At 37.4% G+C, this 27,298-nt stretch overlaps 1 non-coding gene across 1 annotated transcript; it reads right to left on the bottom strand.

The window, feature by feature from the left end:
- Positions 1-1,777: 1,777 nt before the first annotated feature.
- On the bottom strand, positions 1,778-1,885 carry LOC148580430 (small nucleolar RNA R71). Its single transcript, XR_015897268.1, has one exon. It is a non-coding gene; the product is annotated as a small nucleolar RNA R71 (small nucleolar RNA).
- Between the last annotated feature and the right edge of the window lie 25,413 nt (positions 1,886-27,298).

The following is a 27,298-nucleotide window of genomic DNA, read 5'->3' as shown; positions in this document are numbered from 1 at the left end:
CTTCTTGTTTGATCTTTGCATTTGCATGTTTTGTGTCTTTTCTTGTTTTTCATATGCATTCTTGAATTCTTAGTGTCTAAGCATTAAAGAATTCTAAGTTTGGTGTCTTGCATGTTTTCTTTGCATTAAAAATTTTTCAAAAATAGGTTCTTGGTGTTCATCATGATCTTCATAGTGTTCTTGGTGTTCATCTTGACATTCATAGCATTCTTGCATGCACCACATGTTTTGATCTAAAATTCTCATGCATTGCATCATTTTTCTTGTTTTTCTCTCTCATCATAAAAATTCAAAAAAAAATAAAAAAAATATCTTTCCCTTTTTTTTCTCTCATCAAATTCGAAAATTTGAGTTAACTTTTTCAAAAATTTTTAAAAATCTAGTTGTTTTTATGAGTCAAATCAAATTTTCAATTTAAAAATCTTATCTTTTTCAAAATCTTTTTCAAAAATCAAATCTTTTTCATTTTTCATAAGTTATTTTCGAAAATTCTAAAAATATTTTTCAAAAAATCTTTCTCTTAATTTTATCTCATAATTTTCGAAAATAACATCATCAATTAATGTTTTGATTCAAGAATTTCAAGTTTGTTACTTGCTTGTTAAGAAAGATTCAAACTTTAAGTTCTAGAATCATATCTTGTGATTTCTTGTGAATCAAGTCATTAATTGTGATTTTAAAAATCAAATATTTTTCAAAACTAATTTCTATCATATCTTTTCAAAAATATCTTCTCATCATATCTTTTTCAAAAATTTGATTTCAAAATATCTTTTCTAACTTCCTAACTTCTTATCTTTTCAAAATTGATTTTCAAAATTTGTTTCAACTAACTAACTAACTTTTTGTTTGTTTCTTATCTTTTTCAAAACTACCTAACTAACTCTCTCTCTTTCTAATTTTCGAAAATATCTTCCCCCTTTTTCAAAAATTTCTTTTTAATTAACTAATTATTTTAACTCTTGATTTTAAAAATTTTCGAAAATTACTAACATTTTTCAAAAAAACTATTTTCGAAAATCACTAACTCTTTTTCAAAAATTATTTTTGAAAATTCTCCTTCTCACTCATCTCCTTCTATTTATTTATTCATCTACTAACACTTCATCCCACCCAAATTTGAACCCCCTCTTCCATCTGTGTTCGAATTTCTTCTTCTTCTTTTCTTCTACTCACACTAGGACCTTTATACTGTGGTAAAAAGGACCCCTATTATTATTATTTTTCTATTCTCTCTTTCTCATATGAGCAGGAGCAAGGACAAGAACATTCTTGTTGAAGCAGATCTAGAACCTGAAAGGACTCTGAAGAGGAAATTAAGAGAAGCTAAATTACAACAATCCAGAGAGAACCTTTCAGAAATTTTCGAACAAGAAGAGGAGATGGCAGCCGAAAATAATAATAATGCAAGGAGAATACTTGGTGACTTTACTGCACCTAATTCCAATTTACATGGAAGAAGCATCTCCATTCCTGCCATTGGAGCAAACAACTTTGAGCTGAAACCTCAGCTAGTTTCTCTGATGCAGCAGAACTGTAAGTTTTATGGACTTCCATCTGAAGATCCTTTTAGTTCTTAACTGAATTCTTGCAGATCTGTGATACTGTTAAGACTAATGGAGTAGATCCTGAAGTCTACAAGCTCATGCTTTTCCCATTTGCTGTAAGAGACAGAGCTAGAATCTGGTTGGACTCTCAACCCAGAGACAGCCTGAACTCTTGGGATAAGCTGGTCACGACTTTCTTAGCCAAGTTCTTTCCTCCTCAAAAGCTGAGCAAGCTTAGAGTGGATGTTCAAACCTTCAGACAGAAAGAAGGTGAATCCCTCTATGAAGCTTGGGAAAGATACAAGCAGCTGACCAAAAAGTGTCCTTCTGACATGCTTTCAGAATGGACCATCCTGGATATCTTCTATGATGGTTTATCTGAGCTATCAAAGATGTCATTGGATACTTCTGCAGGTGGATCCATTCACCTAAAGAAAACACCTGCAGAAGCTCAAAAACTCATTGACATGGTTTCTAATAACCAGTTCATGTACACTTCTGAGAAGAATCCTGTGAGTAATGGGACGCCTATGAAGAAGGGAGTTCTTGAAGTTGATACTCTGAATGCCATATTGGCTCAGAACAAAATATTGACTCAGCAAGTCAATATGATTTCTCAGAGTCTGAATGGAATGCAAGCTGCATCCAATAGTACTCGAGAGGCATCTTCTGAAGAAGAAGCTTATGATCCTGAAAACCCTGCAATAGCAGAGTTAAATTACATGGGTGAACCTTATGGAAACACCTATAATCCATCATGGAGAAATCATCCAAATCTCTCATGGAAGGATCAAAGGCCTCAACAAGGCTTTAATAATAGTGGAAGAAACAGGTTTAGTAATAGCAAGCCTTTTTCATCATCCACTCAGCAACAGACAGAGAATTCTGAACAAAATACCTCTAATTTGGCAAACTTAGTCTCTGATCTGTCCAAGGCCACTGTGAGTTTCATGAATGAAACAAGGTCTTCCATTAGAAATTTGGAAGCACAAGTGGGCCAGCTGAGTAAGAGGATCACTGAAATCCCTCCTAGTACTCTCCCAAGCAATACAGAAGAGAACCCAAAAGGAGAGTGCAAGGCCATTGACATAAGCACCATGGCCGAACCTGTAAGGGAAGGAGAGGACGTGAATCCCAAGGAGGAAGACCTCCTGGGACATCCAGTGATCAATAAGGAGCTTCCCTCTGAGGAACCAAAGGACTCTGAGGCTCATCTAGAGACCATAGAGATTCCATTGAACCTCCTTATGCCCTTCATGAGCTCTGATGAGTATTCCTCTTCTGAAGAGAATGAGGATGTTACTGAAGAGCAAACTGCCAAGTTTCTTGGTGCAATCATGAAGCTGAATGCCAAATTATTTGGTATTGAAACTTGGGAAGATGAACCTCCCTTCTTCACCAATGAACTAAGTGATCTGGATCAACTGACATTGCCTCAGAAGAGACAGGATCCTGGAAAGTTCATAATACCTTGTACCATAGGCACCATGATCTTTAAGGCTCTGTATGACCTTGGTTTAGGGATAAACCTCATGCCCCTCTCTGTCATAGAGAAACTGGGAATCTATGGGGTGCAAGCTGCTAAAATCTCATTAGAGATGGCAGACAATTCAAGAAAACAGGCTTATGGACAAGTAGAGGACGTGTTAGTAAAGGTTGAAGGCCTTTACATCCCTGCTGATTTTATAGTCCTGGATACTGGAAAGGAAGAGGACGAATCCATCATCCTAGGAAGACCTTTCCTAGCCACAGCAAGAGCTGTGATTGATGTGGACAGAGGAGAATTGATCCTTCAATTAAATAAGGACAACCTTGTGTTTACAACTCAAGGATCTCTCTCTGCATCCATGGAGAGGAAGCATAAAAAGCTTCTCTCAAAACAGAGTCAACCAGAGCCCCACAGTCAAACTCTAAGTTTGGTGTTGGGAGGCCACAACCAAACTCTAAGTTTGGTGTTGAACTCCCATATCCAAACTCTAAGTTTGGTGTTGGGGAGTCTCAACAATGCTCTGAACATCTGTGAGGCTCCATGAGAGCCCACTGTCAAGCTATTGACATTAAAGAAGCGCTTGTTGGGAGGCAACCCAATTTTTATCTAATTTTTATTTTCATTGTTTATCATATTTTATTAGGTTCATGATCATGTGGAGTCACAAAATAAATATAAAAATTGAAAACGGAATCAAAAACAGCAGAAGAAAAATGACACCCTGGAGGAAGCACCTGTCTGGCGTTCAACGCCAGAACAGAGCATGGTTCTGGCGCTGAATGCCCAAAATGGGCAGCATCTGGGCGCTGAACGCCAGAATTGCACCCTGGAGAGGAGCTGGCGCTGAACGCCAGAACCATGCCTGTGGACCTCAAGATCTGTGGACCTCACAGGATCATCTCAGGATCTGTGGACCCCACAGGATCCCCACCTTCCTTCCTCATAATCCTAGTTTTTTTCCACATCTTCTTCTTCATCTATTCCTTCTTCTTTTGCTCGAGGGCGAGCAACATTCTAAGTTTGGTGTGGTAAAACAATTATGTAAAGGATCTATAGTTCAGTGGTAGAACATGTGGCTGCAAATCAAGAGATCCCTGAGATACCTCAGGGGATGCACTTCCCTCCACATAGTTATTGGAAGCAACTGAGGATAGAAATACCAAAAATCACTAGGAATCAAGCCACAAAGGCAAGGAAGAGACATAGAAGAGCTCAAGAACATCATTCGTTCCTCAAGAAGGAAACGCCATCATCACTAAGGTGGACTCATTCCTTGTTCTTACTTTCTCTATTTTTCGTTTTCTATGTTAAGTGATTATCCATGTTTGTGTCTTCATTACATGATCATTAGTAGTTAGTAACTTTGTCTTAAAGTTATGAATGTCCTATGAATCCATCACCTCTCTTAAATGAAAAATGTTTTAATTCAAAAGAACAAGAAGTACATGAGTTTTGAATTTATCCTTGAACTTAGTTTAATTATATTGATGTGGTGACAATGCTTCTTGTTTTCTGAATGTATGCTTGAACAGTGCATATGTCTTTTGAAGTTGTTGTTTAAAAATGTTAAATATGTTGGCTCTTGAAACAATGATGACAAGGAGACATGTTATTTGATAATCTGAAAAATCATAAAAATAATTCTTGAAGCAAGAAAAAGCAGCAAAGAACAAAGCTTGCAGAAAAAAAAAAAAGAGAAAAAAAATAGGCGAAAAAAAATAGAAAGAAAAAGCAAGCAGAAAAATCCAATGACCCTTAAAACCAAAACGCAAGGGCAAATAAAAAGGATCCCAAGGCTTTGAGCATCAGTGGATAGGAGGGCCTAAAGGAATAAAATCCTGGTCTAAGCGGCTAAACCAAGCTGTCCCTAACCATGTGCTTGTGGCGTGAAGGTGTCAAGTGAAAACTTGAGACTGAGCGGTTAAAGTCAAGGTCCAAAGCAAAAAAAAAAGAGTGTGCTTAAGAACCCTGGACACCTCTAATTGGGGACTTTAGCAAAGCTGAGTCACAATCTGAAAAGGTTCACCTAGTTATGTGTCTGTGGCATTTATGTATCCGGTGGTAATACTGGAAAACAAAGTGCTTAGGGCCACGGCCAAGACTCATAAAATAGATGTGTTCAAGAATCATCATACTGAACTAGGAGAGTCAATAACACTATCTAAACTCTGAGTTCCTATAGATGCCAATCATTCTGAACTTCAATGGATAAAGTGAGATGCCAAAACTATTCAAGAGGTAAAAAGCTATAAGTCCCGCTCATATATTTGAAGCTCTGTTTCATTGATAGTTTGGAATTTATAGTATATTCTCTTCTTTTTATCCTATTTGATTTTTAGTTGCTTGGGGACAAGCAACAATTTAAGTTTGGTGTTGTGATGAGCGGATAATTTATACGCTTTTTGGCATTATTTTTAGTATGTTTTTAGTAGGATCTAGTTACTTTTAGGGATATTTTCATTAGTTTTTATGTTAAATTAACATTTCTGGACTTTACTATGAGTTTGTGTGTTTTTCTGTGATTTCAGGTATCTTCTGGCTGAAATTGAGGGACTTGAGCAAAAATCAGATTCAGAGGTTGAAGAAGGACTGCTGATGCTGTTGGATTCTGACCTCCCTGCACTCAAAATAGATTTTTTGGAGCTACAGAACTCAAAATGGCGCGCTTCCAATTGCGTTGGAAAGTAGACATCCAGGGCTTTGCAGCAATATATAATAGTCCATACTTTGCCCAAGTTTAGACGACGCAAACTGGTGTTCAACGCCATCTCTCTGCCCAATTCTGGCGTCCAGCGCCAGAAACAAGCTGCAAAGTGGAGTTCAACGCCCAAACTGGCACAAAAGCTGACGTTCAACTCCAAGAATGACCTCTACACGTGCAACACTCAAGCTCAGCCCAAGCACACACTAAGTGGGCCCCGGAAGTGGATTTATGCATCAATTACTTACTTCTGTAAACCCTAGTGACTAGTTTATTATAAATAGAACTTTTTATCATTGTATTCAGAGTCTTGGTTACTCCGGTTCCCCTCTGGGGCCGAGACCAATGAACTCCATTCACTTATGTATTTTTAACGGTAGAGTTTCTACACTCCATAGATAAAGGTGTAGAGCTCTTCTGTTCCTCAAAGATTAATGCAAAGTACTACTGTTTTCTATTCAATTCATCTTATTTCGCTTCTAAGATATTCATTCGCACTTCAACCTGAATGTGATGAACGTGACAATCATCATCATTCCCTATGAACGCGTGCCTGACAACCACTTCCGTTCTACATTAGATTGAATGAGTATCTCTCAGATCACTTAATCGGAATCTTCGTGGTGTAAGCTAGAATGATGGCGGCATTCAAGAGAATTCGGAAAGTCTAAACCTTGTCTGTGGTATTCCGAGTAGGATTCAATGATTGAATGACTGTGACGAGCTTCAAACTCGCGATTGCTGGGCGTAGTGACAGACGCAAAAGGATAGTAAATCCTATTCCAGCATGATCGAGAACCGACAGATGAATAGCCGTGCCGTGACAGGGTGCGTTGACCACTTTTCACTAAGAGGATAGGATGTGACCATTGACAAGGGTGATGCCTCCAGATGATTAGCCGTGCCATGACAGGGCATTTGGATCATTTTCCCGAGAAAAAACCGAAAGTAGCCATTGACAATGGTGACGCATTACATAAAGCCAGCCATGGAAAGGTGTAAGACTGATTGGATGAAGACAGCAGGAAAGCAGAGGTTCAGAGCAACGAAAGCATCTCTATGCGCTTATCTGAAATTCTCACCAATGATTTACATAAGTATTTCTATCCCTATTTTATTAATTAATTTCGAAAACTCCATAACCATTTGATATCCGCCTGACTGAGATTTACAAGGTGACCATAGCTTGCTTCATACCAACAATCTCCGTGGGATTCGACCCTTACTCACGTAAGGTATTACTTGGACGACCCAGTGCACTTGCTGGTTAGTTGTGCGAAGTTGTGAACCATGGTATTGGCATCATGTTTCTGGCGCCATTACCAGGGAAAGAAAGAGCGATGAATTTTACATAATTAAAGTGTAATCACAATTTCTGCGCACCACTTCTCTACACTTAGTTTAATTTTCATCTTTGCAATTGTTGTTGAAATTTGACCTATGATTCACTAAACCCCGTTTTCATTAGGGGGAAGAGCTCTGTTTATTTGAATGAATTGATAACTTTTCTTCTCCTTCTTAATTCAAGTGGTTCATCCAAGAGGAAACTCTTGTTCTTCAAAGATTCAATCACCATCGAAAGAGGGGTTGAATCTATATAAATTTTGTGATGAACTTGAGAAAGGAGTCACATAATTCAGTTTAGAGTTTATCCTTTCATGATTTCTTTGATTAATACACTTTGGGTTGGTATGTGAGATGTAACCACCCTTGGTTGAGATCCTGGGAATTGTGTGGCTTGAAGGATTAGTTAATGAGCTTCATCTCTTCTCATGAACAATTAGATCACGAGAGTGGCAAATGGTTGTGTTGAGAGAAATTGAGTTACCAAGAGATTGAAACTCAATTACCTACAATCTGCCATGGATCTATACCCATGATTGAGAAGGAATTAATCAACATCAATTCATGAGAATTTGCATCTCTGATCCCTAATGATCTCTCCCATCATTAATTCTCATTTTTTTTGTTCTTTAGTTATTTTGAATACCCATTACCCAATTCCCTTTTATATTCAAGCAATTTAACATTCCTGCTCTTTATATTCTGCTCTACATTACTTGCAATTTAATTTCTGCACTTTACATTCTTACACCTTATTTCCTTGCAATTTATCTTCAATGTCATTTAAGTTCCTTGCAATCTAAGTTTCCCGTCATTTACTTTCAGTCATTAAATTTTCTTTTATTACTTTAGTTCTTTAAATTTCTTGTCATTTAATTCTTTACAATTTCTTTCAAGTGCTCAAATCTCATGAATCAAAACAATGTATGCTCAACTAAACTACCAATTAACTAAAGTTGCTTAATCTACCATTCTCTGTGGGATCGACCTCACTCTAAGTGAGTTTTACTACTTGATACGATCCGGTATACTTGCCGGTTAAACGTGAAATCTTAAATTTTTTGCATATCAAGTTTTTGGCGCCGTTGCCGGGGATTGGTAATGATCAACAATGATTAAGTGAATGGTAGTTTATATTAAGCATTTTTCTTTTCTTTGTTAAATCCCACTAACTGTTTGATACTTTGTTTCACTAACTTTAACTTCACTCTAGCAATAGAGTGCTTTACTTGTGTTGTTGGTTTGTGTGTGTTGTATGTCAGAAGCAATGAGAGGAGTATCCACTTCTTTTAATCCTGAAGACGAGAGAACCCTCCGAAGACTAAGAAGAGAAGCAAGAGGAATGGGGCCAAGGTGAAGTAGGCAATGTTGAGCAGCAACAAGAACAAGTTCAATACATGCAGAATGCTTCAAATTCTTCTCAGAATGAATTCCATGGGGACACATACAACTCATCCTGGAGGAACCACCCTAACCTAAAGTGGGGTGAGAATCAAAATCATTAGCAAAAGAACAACAACTCCAACCATTCCCGCAACACAAACAACCAAAATCATTCATCTAATAACACTAACCAATACAAGAAACCACAAAACACATGTCAACTACCCCACAATAATTCACAAATTCACCAAAATAACTTCTCCACACCACCATTCAACTCACAAAATGCCCACCTCAATGCTCCAAACAACTTCCAGCCACAACAATTATACCCTACCATACTATCCATTGACCATCATGAAACCAGGATCTCAAGTCTTGAAGCAGCCTTGCAAGCCCTTACCCAAAACACACAGTCACTTGCCCAGACCACTCAAGGTTTAGCCAAGGGGCAAGAGATTTTGCTCAAAGGACAAGAGAGACATGAAGTCACCATGAAGAACCTTGAATGACAATTGGGACAATTGGCCAAACAAGCTGAACGGCCAACCAATGTTCTCCCAAGTGATACAATCTCCAATCCAAAGGACACAGAAAAAGCCGTAAAATGGGAGGAGTGCAAAATAATCACTTTGAGAAGTGGAAAGAAGGTGGAGACAGAAGCCATCACTCAAGAAGAGCACAACAAAGAAGGCTTAAAAGAGGAGGTGATGGAACAAAAGCAGGAGCAAGAAACCTCTACACAAAGTGATAAATTAGCTAAGAAGGAGGCAGTGAAATCATATCAACCAATGATTCCATACCCTCAAAGGTTCAAGGGAGAGAACAAAGAGAAGCAATACTCCAAATTCTTGGAGATATTCAAGACACTACACATCAACATCCCTTTCATTGAAGCACTTGAACAGATGCCCCTATATGCTAAGTTCATGAAGGAATTGTTGACAAAGAAAAGATCTTTGAAAGAGGGACAAATGGTTGTGATGAACAGGGAGTGTAGTGCCATCATCCAGAGAGGGTTGCCAAGAAAGAGGAAGGACCCAGGGAGCTTTCATATCCCCTACACCATAGGCAACATGATGATTGAGAGAGCATTTTGTGACCTTGGTGCAAGCATAAATCTGATGCCTCTATCTTTGATGAGGAAGCTTCAGATTCATGAATTGAAACCCACAAAAATAGCCCTTCAAATGGCGAACAAATCCATTCAGCAAGGACTTGGGGTTGTGGAGAATGTATTAGTGAAGGTGGATAAATTTTTCCTCCCAACTGACTTCGTCATTCTAGACATAGAGGAAGATAACAACTCTCCCATCATCCTAGGGAGACCTTTCTTAGCTACTGCCAGGGCATTGATAGATGTTAAAAAAGGAGAATTGATGCTAAGGGTGCATGAAGAGCATATAGTATTCCATGTCTTCAAGAATTTGCAAGATTCCACCCAAGAGGAAGAGTGTATGAAGATTGATTCCATAGACCCAAACTTAAAAGATGCACCTGATGAAATACTTCCAATGCACCTAAGCTCATACTGGAAAAGAAAGGAAGAGGTAGAAGTGTTGCAACAAGCTCAAAGAATAGAGGAGAAGCTACAACCAAAGCGTGCATTTGAGATTCTCAGCAAGGACATTCTAAAAATTGAGGCTCCAAAACCTGAACTACCTCCTGAAAAAGAAAAGAGCCCTAAGAAGAAAGTGCTAAGAGGATGGAGAAACAAGAAAGTCCCCACTGAAGGTTTTTCACCAGGGGATAAAGTGATGCTAACTTACCAACCAATGGAAACATCTCCACACTTTTCTGGATATTACACAGTGAAAAAAATCCTCTCACTTGAACATGTGGAAATCATCAAGAAGGATACTGGAAGAAAGCTCACGGTGAGAGGGGAAGGATTAAGGCACTATGATCATCATCCTCCCTAAAGAGGGACAACCATCAAGCTAATGACGATAGAAGAGCGCTTGTTGGGAGGCAACCCAACCTTAGGTAACTACTTTTTCATACTCTTCTCAGAATAAATGGTTAGTTCAACTTCTATGTATTGCAAGGAATTAAGTTTGGTGTTCCACACCAATGTGATTGTATCAACAAAGAAAAAAAATTAAGGGTGAATGCATGGTACTAAGTTTGGTGTTCAACCAACATTCATGGAAAACAAAGTAACCCTTGAGACAATTATGAATAATCAGAAATCCCAAACAATCATAGAAATTGACTAAGCCTGCATTTCATTTGTTTACCTTTTAGTTCTGCACTTTATTTCTTCATAGGATTAAAGCACATGAGGTAATATATAGGCATGAAAGATACGCTCTATTTGGCATATAGAAGTAAGCAAAGAACTAAATTTGGTGTCTAGACACCACTTGTAGTTCAGAAATTCATAAGCATACCTGCATGCTAACCATCTTTCAAGTGCTTGGGGACAAGCAACTTTCAAAATTCATTATAGGCAGTCACTTCAATTTTTGGAAGGACTAAGCATCATCAACCAAAGAGGCAAAGAAGGATGTAAAGACCAACAATGATGATGATAAGGAGTAAAGCAAGTGAACTCCAAAAGGTTGTATTGTTAAGTGATTGTCTTTTATTTAAAACTGTTATGATTGAAACCAATATTGCACCCCTGCTTGTCTATTTAGCATAATCTCTTTAAAAGTTCAATAACTAAGATGCTAAATACATTATAGCACCATACACTTGAGAATTTGCTTACACTCAAGATCTATAAATTGCAAACAGAAAACATTTCTTTGAAAAGAATGATTGAGGAGTCAAAAATTTGTTTGAGGCAAGCAACAGATTAAGAGTAGTGGTGGTTCTAGTTGTATGATTGTGTATTGAGGTTGCATGTTTGTGAAAACCTGCATGGGAGCTCATAGGCAGGAAATAGAGTTCAAAGAAGTATTATGGAGATTCTCAAACATCTTTTGATCCAAGAAGCAGCAAAAGAAAACAAAATAAAAAAAAACAAAAGAAAAAAAAATAAAAGAACATGGCAAAAGGCTCTGAGCATCAATTACTAGGAAAAAAAAAGAAAGAAATAAGAACTCAAAGAGTTATTATCCTAGTTAAATACTTGTGGTAGAATTGTGTCAAAGAGAGAGGCTTGAGCAAGTAAATCCTAAGGGGTGCTTCAACACCTAATACCTTAAAACCAACTGGTTTGGGAGTATTGATTGAAAGCTTATCTAAAGAGCCACTTTGAGACATGACACTAAGAGTCAAGGCCAAGACACTGCAACTATAAGCTGTTTCAAGGTGATTACCTATAGAGAGATTTCCATGATATCATTTGAATGAAAGTCCTAAGACCTAAGACTTCCAAAATGTAGGGACTAATAAGCACTGGAATCCTTGTATGAGCATATAATTCAGAGTTCACCCCACTGTCAACTAATCACTTCACTCACTAAGGCATTACAAGCTACTCCTCAACCCGTTCCGATTGAGAGAAATCTTTTTGCAAAGTTCTTTTCTTGCTTGAGGACAAGCAAGGTTTAAGTTTGGTGTTGTGATGTGTTTGCATTTTTGCTATATTAGCTAGTTAGTTTAAGTAGTTTTAGCTTAGTTTCATTCATTTTCTTCGAAATAAACAAGCATTTTAATGAGTTTCATCTCCATGCATTCATGAACCAAGAACTAGGTGAAATTTGGCATAATCCATGCAAATGATTCAAGGAGTTTATAAACAAATTGATGTGAATGATTCCCTTGAAATTTATTGCAAAAGATGGCAAGAGTTTGAGGAAGATTCTTTGGTTTATGTTAGGTAATGAAGCAAGAAGGCAATGGAGCAAGAATGGGAGCAAGAAGGCTTGAAGATACATCAATCTTGGCAAGGAAACAGGGGAAGGCTAGCATGTTCCTTGACAACGCTGGCAACAACGCCAGGATCTTGGAGAAGAGCAAGGAAGAGCTTGAGAAGCGTTGCCCAGCAGAGGATGAACTGGCGTGTTCATCAATAACGCAAGCAACAACGCTGGCCACTGTAAGGTAGCCATGGAAAGTGATCTTGGGCATTGCCAACGTTGAAGAGAGTTGGCATGTTCCTTGGCAACGCAAGGCCAAGAAATTGAGCCAAGGAAGAGCTCGAAGGTGTTGCTGCATTGAAATTGAACTGGCGTGTTCCCTGGCAATGCCCACAATAATGCCAAGGCTAAGGAATTGAGCCAGAGGAGGTCGAGCACATTTTTGGTGGCGTGTTTGCCAACAACTTCACCAAAAATGCCCAGCCAAGGCAGCCTGACCTTGCCTTCTTCAATGGAGTATAACTTGAGATAGAAAGATCCAATTGAGATGACCCTATGTGCATTGGAAATAAGACATTCTGAGCTTTTCAATAATGTATAATAGTCCATATTGAAGCAAAGGACTGAAGCTCAAAGTTCAGGCAACATCAAGCATGAAAAGTGAAGAGCCCCAACCATGGCAGCCTGACCTTGCCTCCTTCAAGGATGCATAACTTAAGCTACAAAGCTCCAAAGGAAGTGATTTCAGTGGCATTGGAAAGTAGACATCAAGAGCTTTCCAACCATATATCATAGTATGGGGTTGGCATTCATTTGAAGCTTCAAAATCTAGCTTCATTTAGAGCTTCATAATCTGAGCACGTTGGCACTGGCGTGTTCACCAAAAACGCCTGCGATTTTGGCAGGCTGACCTTACCCTCTTCAATGGAGCATAACTTGAGCTACAGAGATCCAATTGAGGTACTTCCAGTTGCATTGGAAATCAGACATTCAGAGCTTTCCAATCATGTATAATAGTCTATATTAAAGTAGAAGATTGAAGCTCAAACCATAGGCAACTTTAAGCATCAAAAGTTGAGTCCAAGAAGAAGAGAGTCAAGTGTTTGGCAATAACTTGGGCAGCAACGCCTAGTCCTCAGCTCCCAGCCCAGGAAATTCAACAGCACGTTGCCAACATGTGTTTGTACTGGCGTGTTTGCTAGTAACGCCCCTCATTGGGCCAGAATTGATGCCAACTTGCTCTGCCTCCTCTGTTTCTCATAAAGGCTAGCAACTTCACTCTAATGAGCCAGCCAAATCAAAAAGGACAAAGCCCAAATTGCTAACCCAATTGATGAATCTCTAAATAGCTCTTAGGACTAGTATAAATAGAGAAGAAATTTGTAGTTAAAAAGGGGGGATTTTTTTTGAAACTTTTGACACTTAGACATTTTTACACTAGTATTTTTTCTATTACACTAGCATTTTTACTTTTTACTTTTTCTCACCGGTCTTCTATTTTGTTTTTCTTGCAACTTTGAATTTCAATTTTAAAGGAATACTTCTTCTTCATTTCTTCTCTACACTTAGTTTAATTTTCATCTTTGCAATTGTTGTTGAAATTTGAGCTATGATTCACTAAACTCCATTTTCATTAGGGGGAAGAGCTCTGTTTATTTGAATGAATTGATAACTTTTCTTCTCCTTCTTAATTCAAGTGGTTCATCCAAGAGGAAACTCTTGTTCTTCAAAGATTCAATCACCATCGAGAGAGGGGTTGAATCTATATGAATTTTGAGATGAACTTGAGAAAGGAGTCACATAATTAAGTTTAGAGTTTATCCTTTCATGATTTCTTTGATTTATACACTTTGGGTTGGTATGTGAGATGTAACCACTCTTGGTTGAGATCCTGGAAATTGTGTGGCTTGAAGGATTAGTTAATGAGCTTCATCTCTTCTCATGAACAATTGGATCATGAGAGTGGCAATTGGTTGTGCTGAGAGAAATTGAGTTACCAAGAGATAGGAACTCAATTACCTACAATCTGCCATGGATCTATACCCATGATTGAGAAGGAATTGATCAACATCAATTCATGAGAATTTGCATCTCTGATCCCTAATGATCTCTCCCATCATTAATTCTTATTTCTTTTGTTCTTTAGTTATTTTGAATACCTATTACCCAATTCCCTTTTACATTCAAGCAATTTAACATTCCTGCTCTTTATATTCTGCTCTACATTACTTGCAATTTAATTTCTGCACTTTACATTCTTACACCTTATTTCCTTGCAATTTATCTTCAATATCATTTAAGTTCCTTGCAATCTAAGTTTTCCGTCATTTACTTTCAGTCATTAAATTTTTGACATTTATTCTTGACCCTAGGTTACACAGAGCCTTCTCAAAGGTCAAGGTGCCTATAGTGCAAGGAATTAGGAAGTGCCTGGGATCCGAAAGGTTTTTGAGGCAGTTGTTGCTGAACCAATGCATTGAGTTCTTTGGTAAGCACTGGAGGTTCTTCCTCCAATTTCTTTACTCCAAATAACTTGGCATTTAGCTTCATGAGAGTCCCTAGGTACCGAGCAACTAGCTCTTTCCTAGTTTCCTCATCCTCATTAGAAGATGAGTATTCATCAGAACTCATGAATTGCAAGAGTGCTTGCAAAGGTATCTCTATGGTCTTTACATGAGCCTTGGCTTCCTTTAATTCTTGGATAGGGACTTCATCAGTGGTTGTTGAATACATAGTAGGAAAGTGATGTGCGGATATTTTATACGCTTTTTGGCATTATTTTCATATAGTTTTTAGCATGTTTTGTTTAATTTTCATTAATTTTTCATAGGTTTTAGTGTTAAATTCACATTTTTGGATTCTACTTTGAGTTTGTGTGTTTTTATGCGATTTTAGGTAATTTCTGGCTGAAATTGAGGAGCTGGAGCAAAAGTCTGATTCAGAGACAGAGAAAGCACTGCAGACGATGTCCGGATCTGACCTCCTTGAACTTGGAAGAGCTTTTCTACAGCTGCAGAAGTTCAAATGGAGTATTCTCAATGGCTATGCAAAGCTGACTTCCAGAGCTTTCCATCAATGTATAATAGTTTATACTTTGTTTCAGATTATAAGGCCCAAAATTGGTGTCCAACGCCAGCCTCCTGCTCCCTTTCGGGCGTCCAGCGCCCAACGAGAAGAGACCAGCATCCAAACGCCCAAAGAGGACCCCCTAGCCAACGTTCAAACCCCAGAGGCCTCATAGGACGTAGATCTCATCAAAGCTCAGCCCAAACACTCACCAATTGGGCCCCAGAAGTGGATTTTAGCATTAAAATGATTGTTTTACCCTTAGTAGTCATTAGTTTAGTATTTAAAGTAGAAGATCACTCTTTGTTAAGGATATTCGGCCATTTTACACCATATTTTCGAATTCCACCAATGTATTTCCTATCAGTATGAGTTTCTAAAATGAGGGGAGGAGCCCTACTAAGTTCTATAAATTAATAAAAGTATTACTGTTTCTCTTCAATCTGTGTTTGGTTTAATTCTAAGATGTATATTCGTTCTTCAACATGGTAAATGGGATGGCCTGTGATAACCAACTCTGTTCATCATACTAGGACCACGTGCCTAACAACCATCTGTGTCTACTTGGGTTCGTGTGAATACTTCAGTGGAAAGCATTAAACCGCCAGCTTGATTATACATCTCTCAAACAGCTAATCCACGACTTGGGGACTTCTCGAGACACCAGTTCAGCCGATTTATGGGGAGATTAGGGTCTCGGTGGTAGACGCTAGAACCCAAAGGCACAGCATTCTCTGATCCAGAAGATTCGACCTTGTCTGTGGTATTTTGAGTAGGATCATTAAGGAGAGTGGACTGCAGGAGCTTCACCCTCAATCAGAATGGATCCACACTAACCCTGGAGTTTAGATCTGGAGGAGTATTGGTGGCTACTCAAACCAGCGTCAATTACATACAGCTTGACATAGAAGAAATCATTCACAATTGAAGAAGATAGTAAGACTAGAGTTAATCCAGAAGGACAAAGCAACTCCAAGCCTCATCCATCTAAGTTTTAAGATTTTCATTCTAAACATATCAACCTAGTTCAGATCTCACAATTCAAACCAACAACTTCTTGATTCGCCTGACTAAGACCAGCAAGATAACCATAACTTGCTTCAAATCATAATCCTCATGGGATCGACCCTGACTCGCTCAGGTATTACTTGGACGACCCAGTGCACTTGCTGGTACAGTTGTACAAAGTATGGGGATTCGTGCACCAAGTTTTTGACCCCGATGTCGGGGACTGTTTGAGTTTGGAAAACTGACGGATTGTCTTATTCCTTAGATCAGGTATTATCTTTGATTTTGTTAGATTTTCCTTTTATTTTCTTCTTCTTTATTTTCGAAAAAAATTAAAAACTTTTTCAAATTTTTTTTTTCTTTTCTTTGTTTAATCTTTGTTTTTTATTTGAGTCTTGTGTCAATCTTTAAGTTTGGTGTCTTCTTGTATTTTTCTTTTGTAATTTTCGAAAATTGTATGTTTGCTTTTCAAAAATTTTAAGTTTGGTGTCTTTTGCATGTTCTTGTGTTCGTTGAATTTTTTGAGTTTTGTTCTTGGTGTTCTTCTTGATCTTCAAAGTGTTCTTGTTTTTCTTTTTATTTTGATCTTAAAATTTTTAAGATGGTGTCTCTTTGTTTTTATCTTATCTTATCTTAGTTTTAAAATTTTCAAAATCAAATCTTTTCAAAAGCAAAAATCTTATCTTTTTCAAAATCTTATCTTATCTTATTTCAAAATTCAAATTTAAATTTCAAATTTCAAATTTAAAAAATTAAACCTTTTCAAAATTCAAATCTTTTTTTCAAATTTTTATCTTATCTTGTTTCAACTTCAAAAATTCAAAATTCAAAATTTAAATTTCAAATTTCAAATTTTAAATTTTAAATTCAAATCTTTTTAATTTAAACATTATCTTCTCTTAACCTCTTTATCTTATCTTTCTTACCTAACTTATCTTATCTTTTCCTATCTTATCTTCTTTTAAATTTTAAAATTATATCTTTTTCAAATCTTTTTAATTCTTCTCTTATCTTGTTGACTTTTTCAAATATTTTTAAAATCAATTTTTTTCTAATCTTCTATCTTATCTTGTTTTCAAATATTTTTTAATTAGTTACTTGTTTTCTCTCTCTTCTTTTTCAAAACTTCCTAACTAACTCCTCTCTCTTCTAATTTTTGAATTTCTTCTTCTATTTCTCTCTCTTCTTTTTTCGAAATTTACTAATTAATTTTCAATTTCTTTTAATTAATTAACCTTTATTTTTAGATTTAATAAAATAAAAATAAAAATATTTTAATTACAATTTACATCTTTATCTTTTATTCTTTTTCTTCTTCTACCTTTCTTCATCATGAACCCAAATGGAAATGAAGAGTTCAGAAGAACTCTGGGGTCCTATACAAACCCCACTGCTGACTTCTATGGAAGAAGTATTAGCATACCTCACATCAGAGCAAGTAGCTTTGAAATAAACCCTCAACTCATTACCTTCGTGTAGCAAAACTGCCAGTACTCTGGACTTCCACAGGAAGAACTACTGAGTTTCTGGTAGATTTCTTAAAGATTGCTGACACAGTACACAATGAGGGAGTAGACCAAGATGTCTACAGACTATTACTCTTTCCTTTTGCTGTAAAGGGCCAAGTAAAGAGGTGGTTGGATAACCAGCTGATGAATGGAGTTTTGATGCTGTAGAATTTCATAAATGAATTCTCGTTGCAAGTATAGTTTTTAAACCAACAATAATCTTTTCATAAAAAAATTTGGTTGTCACAAGTAACAAACCCCTATATAAATAACCGAAGTATTCAAACCTCGGGTCGTTCTCCCTAGGAATTGCAACAAAGTGTTCTTATTATTGGTTATGAAGTATGTTTGGGGTTTTTGAGATAATAGACAAGAAATATAAATGGCAAAAGAAATAAACTAACAATTAACAAAGCTCTTGGCAAGGTATGAGAACTAGAAGTCCTATCCTCATTATCCTCCTCAATTATGACAACAATTGTCCATTGCTCCCACTTAGTTAACCTTTAACTATGAAGGAAAGTAAAGTGGATGAATTAACTTGATTCCACAAGTCCTAGCCTAATCATGATGAAAGACTAGCTTTAGTGGCATTCAAGTTAATTAGCAACTTCTAATTCAATCAATAAAAGAATTAGATAACTCAAGAGTCACTAATTACTCTACCTAGGCCAAGAGGAGAAAAACCTACTCTATAATGCAACCAAGCATTTTGTCAAACACTTGGGATGCATAAAAGGAAGGTAAAATCAAATTGCAAGAATTATAAATCTACATCTACTAATTGCAAGGAATTAAACAACAACAAAGTAATTCAACAATAAAGGAACATGAATCATAAATTGCATTAAAAGAGAAATAAGAGGAACAAGAGTGCATCAACATAAAAGTAAAGAATTACAAGAATTAAATGCTAAACTAGAGAGAGGAGATGTAGAAGAACAAGAATTACAAAAGGAAAAGTAAATCAAAGCATGAAATTAACCTAGATCTAAGAAATCCTAATCTACCTCTAACCTAATTCTAGAGAGAAGAGAGAACTTCTCTCTCTAGAAACTAACTTTTCCTCCAAAACTAAACTAATGTGTCTAGCCTGTTGATCTCTCTTTATTCCTTGGGTTAAATAGCATCAGAAATGAGTTGGATCTGGGCCTGGGAAGCCCAGAATTTGCCCCCAGTGTTTTGCCTTTAAGTGAGTCACGTGCGAGCGTCGACGCGTACGCGTGGGTCACACGTGCGCGTCGCTTGGCAATTTGTGTTCCACGTGTACGCGTCACATACGCGTACATGTCACCATGTGACCTCATCGTTTCACGCGTACGCATATGCCATGCGTGCGTGTGGAGTGAATTTCTTCCAATCCTTGATTTTCCATGATTTCTCCTCTTGCATGCTTTTTCTCTCTATCCCTTTGATCCATTCCTAGCCTTTCCATCCTGAATTCATTAACAAACATATCAAGGCATCTTGTGGAATCAAAGGTGCATCAAAATTAACAATTAAGGGCCTAAAAAGCATGTTTTCACACTTAAGCACAAATTAGGAGACAATCATGAAACCATGCTATTTCATTGAATAAATGTGGGTAAAAAGTCATAAAATTTCCTAAATTAAGCACAAGATAAACCCTAAAAATGGGATTTATCACCAGCCCAAAGCTAGCTTGAAAATGTGGAACCATTTAGTAGACATGTTTTTAAATTAATACTCCCCTCCAAGAAAGATGAACCAGCTGAGACTGGATATCCAAAGCTTCAAACAAGGAGATAGTGAATCTCTTTATGATGCCTGGGAGAGGTATAAAAGCATGCTAAGAAAATGTCCCACTGAAATATTTTTAGGATGGGTACAATTAGACATCTTCTATTATTGACTTTCAGACAAGGCTAGAATGTCTTTGGACCACTCTACTGGTGGTTCCATACATATGAGAAAGACCATTGAAGAGGCTCAACAGCTTATTGAGACAGTTGCTACTAATCAGCATCTGTACTCAGCTGCTGAGACTTTTGTGAAAGGAGAGGTTAAGGCTATATCTACTGAACCTAACCCTCCAGAGCCAGATGGCCCATTGACTCAGCAACTGCACGCCCTTGCACAGTCATTACTAGAATTGCAAGAGCCTTTGCAAGAAACTCAAGCTTCTAACAGGAATATAGAAGCCCACCTGAGTCAAACAAGATAGTAGTTATCTAAGCAGATAACAGAGAAATGTCAGGCTATTCAACTGAGGAGTAGAAAATCCGTAAACACCCAACCTCAGTACAATAAGCCAACAGAGGGACACCAGACTGATGTCCAAGATGTCTCTAAAAGCATTGAATGCCCAAAGAAGAATGTCATTGGCATTCAACGCCAAGAAGGGAAATCTATCCCTGACGCTAGGAAGGGGGCGGCAATATGGGTGTTGAATGCCGAAGCAAAGGAGGCCAGTCACATACTGATCACAACCCTCCTAAGAAAGCTAGTAACCCCCTTCCAACACACATGGCATTGGACCTTCGTCAACCAAGATTGATGAGTATAAGGCTAAGATGTCATTTCCTCAGAAACTCTGTCAAGAGTAGGGGTGTAAATTACCAAACTGGACCAAAAAATACCGCAAAATCGAACCAAAAATTACAACAACCGAATGAAAAACGAAAAAATTCAGTTTTTTTGGTTTTTTCGAATTAAACTGATCATTTTGGTTCGGTTTTCGATTGGTATTGTAGAAATCGAATTGAACCAAACTGAACCGAAAAAGATGTTGCATAGTGGTTTTTTTTATTAATTTACCCAATTACCCTTACTGATTTAACCTAGGTATAAAACCCTAAATCTAATGGCCCTCAGTCTCTTTTCCTTTCACTTCCACAGCCACCCAGTCACCCTCAGTCCTCACTCCTCACACAGCCCACTTCCATCTTCCATTCTTTCTCCTCCATTCGGCCATGCCTAAGAGAATGAGGGCCTGAGAAAGACAGAGAGCCAGAGAGCGTCGTCCACTATCAAGGAAATCTTCCATCATCGCTCGAAGCTATCGCAAGTCATCCATTCATCTCCGTCGCAGGCTCACAGGCGTAGTAGCAAAGAGTAGCGTCATCGTGTAGCCAGGAGCATCGTCCAGTTCGCATCCTCATGCAGTCCTGAGTCCATGCTGTCATCCAGTCATAAGCCGTCGTAACAAACCCTAAGTCGTGGTAAGAAACCCTAAGCGGAGCAACACTCCAGTCGCCGAGCAGCACTCTGGTCGCCGAGCCCTCTCCTGCAAAAAGCACTTGAACAATGTCTTCTTCGGAGGTTAGAATTTGATTTTCAAATTTTTTTAATTAATTAGTTGGATTAGTTAAATTCACAAATTATTATATTTCCATAGTATATCAAGTTTAATTTGTCCTGATTGTTGTTGCTGGTCACTTCTTAATTAAGAAGATGAGTTTGATTTCTAATTTGTCTCTGAGGGTTGTTACTGGTTTGTGCTTAATTAGGAAGACAAGTTTGATTAAAATTATTGTCTCTGATTGTTGTTGCTAGTTTGTGCCTAATTAAAAGATGACTTTGATTGAAATTTTTCTGCAGAATTTTTATTGTTGTTGCTTTTACTGAAATCTATACTTGGTGAGTGATGATAAAAAGTGGGTTACTATCTGTTCTTTTCATCTTGTTTACCAAACTCTGGTCTCTGTTTTATTCAATAAAAAGTTAACAATTTTTCTTAGTTTTACTAAATAGCTTTAATTATTTTGTTAATTTGTTTGCTGACATGGTGTCTAAGTCGTTATAGGAGCTCATATTTGTTACTACTATTCTTCATATAAAACTATATTATGGACATGGTTTTAGAATTGATCTTACCTCATATGCTTTATGTTTATGTTGCAAGATTGGAGTGTCTGGTTTATTTATAGTGTTAAGATAAGCTTTTGAAACTTTAAAAGAAAAAGAAAAGTTATATCCAATACAAACCGTAAAATCTAAATCGAAAGAAAATATCTATTTGCTTCTAGTAAAACACAGAAAATAGATTTTTCCCAAATTATGCTCTATATATATATATATATATATATATATATATATATATATATATAAGCCAACTCAAACTCAAGAAGTAATTGTATTTTTCTTTGAAATAATATCCATTATGAAGATACAGTAAATATGAGTGCCTTTTCTTTGTTTTCACATGTGACTTTTATTTTATATGATTTTATATGGCTGCATGTATATGTCTGCCTTTTCTTTGTTTTCACGTGACTTATATATGTGTGCCTTTTCTTTGTATTTCTTTGTGCATATATATGTGCGCCTTTAATTTGTTATCTTGTTTCATAATTTGTTATTTAATAATTAATATGTTTCACAATTTGTTGTTGTGACTTAAATGTTAGAAACAATATTTTTTCACAAGTTTAAATGTTAAATTTGTTGCTGGAAACAATACTTTTGGTGCTGTTGATGAGTTAAAATGTTAATTTTTCATTGTTATGTTTATATATATTGGCTTCGTGCTTCTCCAATGACAACTAATTTTGAGGAGCTTATTGAGGAGTTTGAGAAACTTGAATTAGGTATGCAAAAAAGAAATTTGTAGTTCCTTTCATGGTTTATGTTTATAATTTATAATCTATATTATGTTTATGTTTATAATCTATATTGACTTTTTTTTGTTTTATTTTTGTAGAAATTGCACCAACCAGGGAAGATGATGATGAGTCTTGTGTGGATTCAGATTAAGCATGGTGGCTGTTTGGTTTTTATTTGGTTTAAAGTGACTATTTCGGTTTTTAGTATGTTTTAAAGTGTGTTTATTTTTGTTGTTTTGCTGGACATTTTTAATTGTTTTTGTTTTATGTTTAATTAAGTTGAATTTGTATTGAATTTGGATGTGATATACTCTTGTTATTCTAGTTTATTGACGGTTTTAAACATTATTTTATGGTAATTTAAATTCTAATTATTAGGTATAAAAAATCGAAAAACCGACCGAACCAAACTGCTGTTGGTTCAGTTTGGTTCGGTTCAGTTATTCAGAAAGCAGCAAACCGAATGGTTGGTATCATTGTAGAACCGATCAAGTTAGTTCGGTTAGTTTTCGGTCCAAAACTGAACCAAACCAAACCGATTACACCCCTAGTCAAGAGGAAAAATATAAACAGTTTGCCCACTTTGTGGATTATCTCAGAACACTAGAAATCAAGATCCCTTTTGCAGAGGCTCTTGAACAAATACCTTCTTATGCTAAGTTCATGAGGGACATTTTAAGTCATAAGAATGATTGGAGAGAGACAGAAACAATCTTCCTTACTAAAGAGTGCAGTGCAATCATTCAAAAAAGCTTACTAGAGAAACTTAAGGATCCTGGAAGCTTTATGATACCATGCACTCTGGGTAATGCTTGCACAAGGACAGCTCTATGTGACCTTGGAGCAAGCGTCAATCTAATACCTGCTTCATTAATAAAGAAGCTTTGCTTGACTGAGGAAGTCAAACCAACCTGCATATGCCTTCAACTTGCTGATGGTTCTTTTAAGATACTATCAAGCGTGATTGAAGACATGATTGTTAGGGTTGGACCCTTTGCTTTTCCCACTGACTTTGTGGTGTTGGACATGGAAGGGCACAAGGGTGCATCCCTGATTCTAGGGAGACCCTTCCTAGTTACAGGATGAACCCTCATTGATGTTGAAAAAGGGGAAGTAACCCTGAGAGTCAATGAGGAAAAGTTCGTACTGAATGCTGTAAAAGCCATGCAGCATCAAGACACCCCAGAGGAATTCATGAGCATTGACCTTATTGATTCCCTAGTGGAAGAAGTAAACATGTCTGAGAGTCTCAAGGAAGGGCTGAATTACATCCTTACAAATGAACAGCCTGACTTGGAGGATCCTTTGGAAACTCCTAAGGAAAAGGAGAAGCCTCCAAAGCTTGAGCTCAAGTCATTACCATCCTCCCTGAAATATGTATTTCTGGGAGATGGAGATACTTATCCTGTGATCATAAGCTCTACCTTAGAGCCACAGGAAGAAGTAGCACTAATTCAAGTGCTTAAGACACATAGGACCGCCCTTAGGTGGACTTTAAGTGACCTTAAAGGCATCAGCCCAGCCCGATGCATGCACAAAATCCTGCTGGAGGATAACGCCAAGCCAATGGTGAACCCACAAAGGCGACCAAATCCGAATATGAAGGAAGTAGTGCAGAAAGAAGTCACTAAGCTCTGGGAGGCTGGCATTATTTATCCTATTTCTGATAGCCCATGGGTGAGCCCTGTCCAAGTCGTTCCCAAGAAGGGAGGCATGACAGTGGTTCATAATGAAAAGAATGAGCTGATTCATACAAGGACAGTTACAGGGTGGCGTATATGCATTGACTATAGAAGACTCAATGACACCACCAGGAAGGATCACTTTCCTTTACCATTTATTGACCAAATGCTAGAAAGACTAGCAGGGCATGCTTTTTATTATTTTCTGGATAGATATTCTGGATACAATCAAATAGCAGTGGATCCACAGGATCAAGAGAAGACATCATTCACATGCTCATTTAGCGTGTTCGCCTACACGCGAATGCCATTTGGCCTGTGCAATGCACCTGCCATTTTTCAAAGATGTATGTTATCCATCTTCTCTGATATAGTAAAAAAGTTCCTTGAAGTATTCATGCATGACTTCTCTGTCTTTGAAGACTCATTTGGCTCTTGCCTTGATCATCTGACCTTAGTTCTGAAAAGATGCCAAGAGACAAACCTAGTTCTAAACTGGAAAAAATGCCACTTTATGGTGACTGGAGGCATTGTTCTTGGGCATCAGATTTCAAGCAAGGTAATAAAAGTAGATCAAGCCAAGGTGGAAGTGATTGAAAAATTTCCACCACCTGCTAATGTCAAGGTGATCAGAAATTTCCTAGGACATGCAGGATTCTACAGGAGGTTCATAAAAGATTTTTTGAAAATTGCAAAACCCCTGTGTAATCTCTTGGCCACTGACGTCCCATTTGTCTTTGACCAAGAATGTCTGCACGCCTTTGAAACCCTGAAAGCGAAGCTTGTCACTGCTCGTATCATCTCTGCACCCAATTGGGACTTGCCATTCGAACTAATGTGTGATGACAGTGATCATACCATTGGTGCAGTTTTGGGGTAGAGACATGACAAGCTTATGCATGTCATTTACTATGCTAGTCATGTACTAAATGATGCGCAGAAAAACTACACTACTACAGAAAAGGAGCTACTTGTAGTGGTTTATGCCATTGATAAGTTCAGATTCTACCTAGTAGGATCTAAGGTCATTATCTACACTGACCATGCCGCTCTAAAGTATCTTATCACTAAGTAGGACTCTAAGCCCAGACTCATAAGATGGGTATTACTCTTGTAAGAGTTTGATATAGAAATTAGAAACAGAAAAGGCACAGAAAATCAAGTGGCTGACCACTTGTCTAGGATTGAACCAATAGCATGGACTTCTCCTTCCTCCACTGACATATCAGAATCCTTTCCAGATGAGCAACTCTTTGCCACCCAGACAACACTTTGGTTTGCAGACATTGCAAACTACAAGGCTATAAGCTTCATTCCCAAGGAGTTTACCAGGCAGCAAGCCCAGAAACTCATGCATGATACAAAGTACTACTTGTGGGATGAACCATATCTCTTCAAGAGATGCTCGGATGGAATAATCTGACAATGTGTCTGAAGAAGAGGCACAGAGAATCCTATGGCACTGCCATAGCTCAGACTATTAAGGATACTTTGGAGGTGAGCGGACAACCATCAAGGTTCTCCAAAGTGGCTTCTACTGGCCCACTCTCTTTAAGGACTCCAAAGAGTTTGTCTGTAATTGTGATAGTTTCCAAAGGGCTGGCAATCTCCCTCATGGTCACGGCATGCCTCAGGAAGGAATCCTAGAGATTGAGCTGTTTAATGTCTGGGGTATAGATTTCATGGGACCCTTCCCACCTTCATACTCAAACACCTACATCCTTGTAGTAGTAGATTATGTGTCTAAATGGGTTGAAGCAATAGCAACACCCACTAATGACACCAGAGTAGTGATGAAGTTCCTCCAAAAGAATATCTTCAGCAGATTTGGTGTCCCTAGGACACTAATTAGTGATAGAGGTACTCATTTCTACAATAGACAGTTGGATTCTGTTTTAAGCCGTGATAAACCACTATTTTATGGTTTATATTGTGCTCAATAGAGTGGTTTTTATCAAGTCCTTGCCCACTTAATCATACTAATTGCATGGTTTTATATTTTCCTTCCGGATTTTGCGCTATGATTGAAACCATGCATCTTTGGCCTTATAATTGCTAATATTAATCCTTTCTTATTACCATTCGATGCCATGATATGTGTGTTAAGTGTTTTTAGAGATTACAGGACAGGAATGGCTTAGAGGATGGAAAGGAAGCATGCAAAAGTGGAAGGAATACAAGAAGTTGAAGGAGCTGCAAAGCTGTCAACCTGACCCTCTCGCACTAAAACGGTCATAACCTGAGCTACAGATGTCCAAATGATGCGGTTCTAGTTGCGTTGGAAAGCTAACGTCCGGGGCTTCGATTTGATATATAATTTGCAATAGTTGCCCTGACGATAAGTGACGCGAACGCGTGATCCACGCGGACACGTCGCAGTGGCAAAAAACCAGCATGTTTGAATTCGAAACCAGCGAATTCTGGGCTGTTTCTGACCCAGTTCTCGGCCCAGAAAACACAGATTAGAGGCTATAAAGTGGGAGAATGCATCCACTCATCAGAAAACTCAGATGTCTTCCATTATTCACTTTTCATAATTTAGATGTAGTTTTTAGAGAGAGAGGCTCTCTCTTCTCTCTTTGGATTTAGTTTTAGGATTTAGGATTATTTCTTCTTCATCACAGGTTCAATGTTCCTTTAATTTATTTTTCTACTTTTATTTTATTACTTTAATTGATATTTATCTTTTCAATTTAGCTTATAAACCTTTCCATGTTAGATTTGAATTTATGTTTAAACGTAATTTGAGGTATTTCAGATTTATGATTGCTTTATTCTATTTATGATGTTTTCAATTTAATTTAGATATTTTCTTCCTTTTGCCTTTGGTTAAGTAATTGGTAACACTTGAGTTGTCAAACTCAGCAGTGGTTGAAATTGGCAGATTACTAATTGATCTAGATCGCTCTAAAGCTAGTTTTCCCACAGGGATCGACTATGACTTGAGGATCAAACTAATTAGTCCACTTGACTTTCCTTTGCTTTAGTAAAGGTTAACTAAGTGGGATTAAAACTCAATTCTCATCACATCTGATAAGGATAACTAGGATAGAAATTCCAAATTCTTATACCTTGCCAAGAGATTTTATTATTATTAATTTATTTTTCTTGTCATTTAAATTACTTGCTCCTTATTTCAAAAACCCCCAATTTACAAAACTCATAACCAATAATAAGAACATACCTCCCTGCAATTCCTTGAGAAGACGACCCGAGGTTTGAATACTTCGGTTATAAATTTTAAAGGGGTTTG

The sequence above is a fragment of the Arachis ipaensis genome, chromosome B10 (genome assembly GCF_059453495.1).
Source record: "Arachis ipaensis isolate K30076 ecotype BB chromosome B10, ASM5945349v1, whole genome shotgun sequence".
Taxonomy (NCBI): Eukaryota; Viridiplantae; Streptophyta; class Magnoliopsida; order Fabales; family Fabaceae; genus Arachis; species Arachis ipaensis.
The sequence above is the reverse complement of the archived record's forward strand: the minus strand, read 5'-3'. Positions and strand labels throughout refer to the sequence as shown.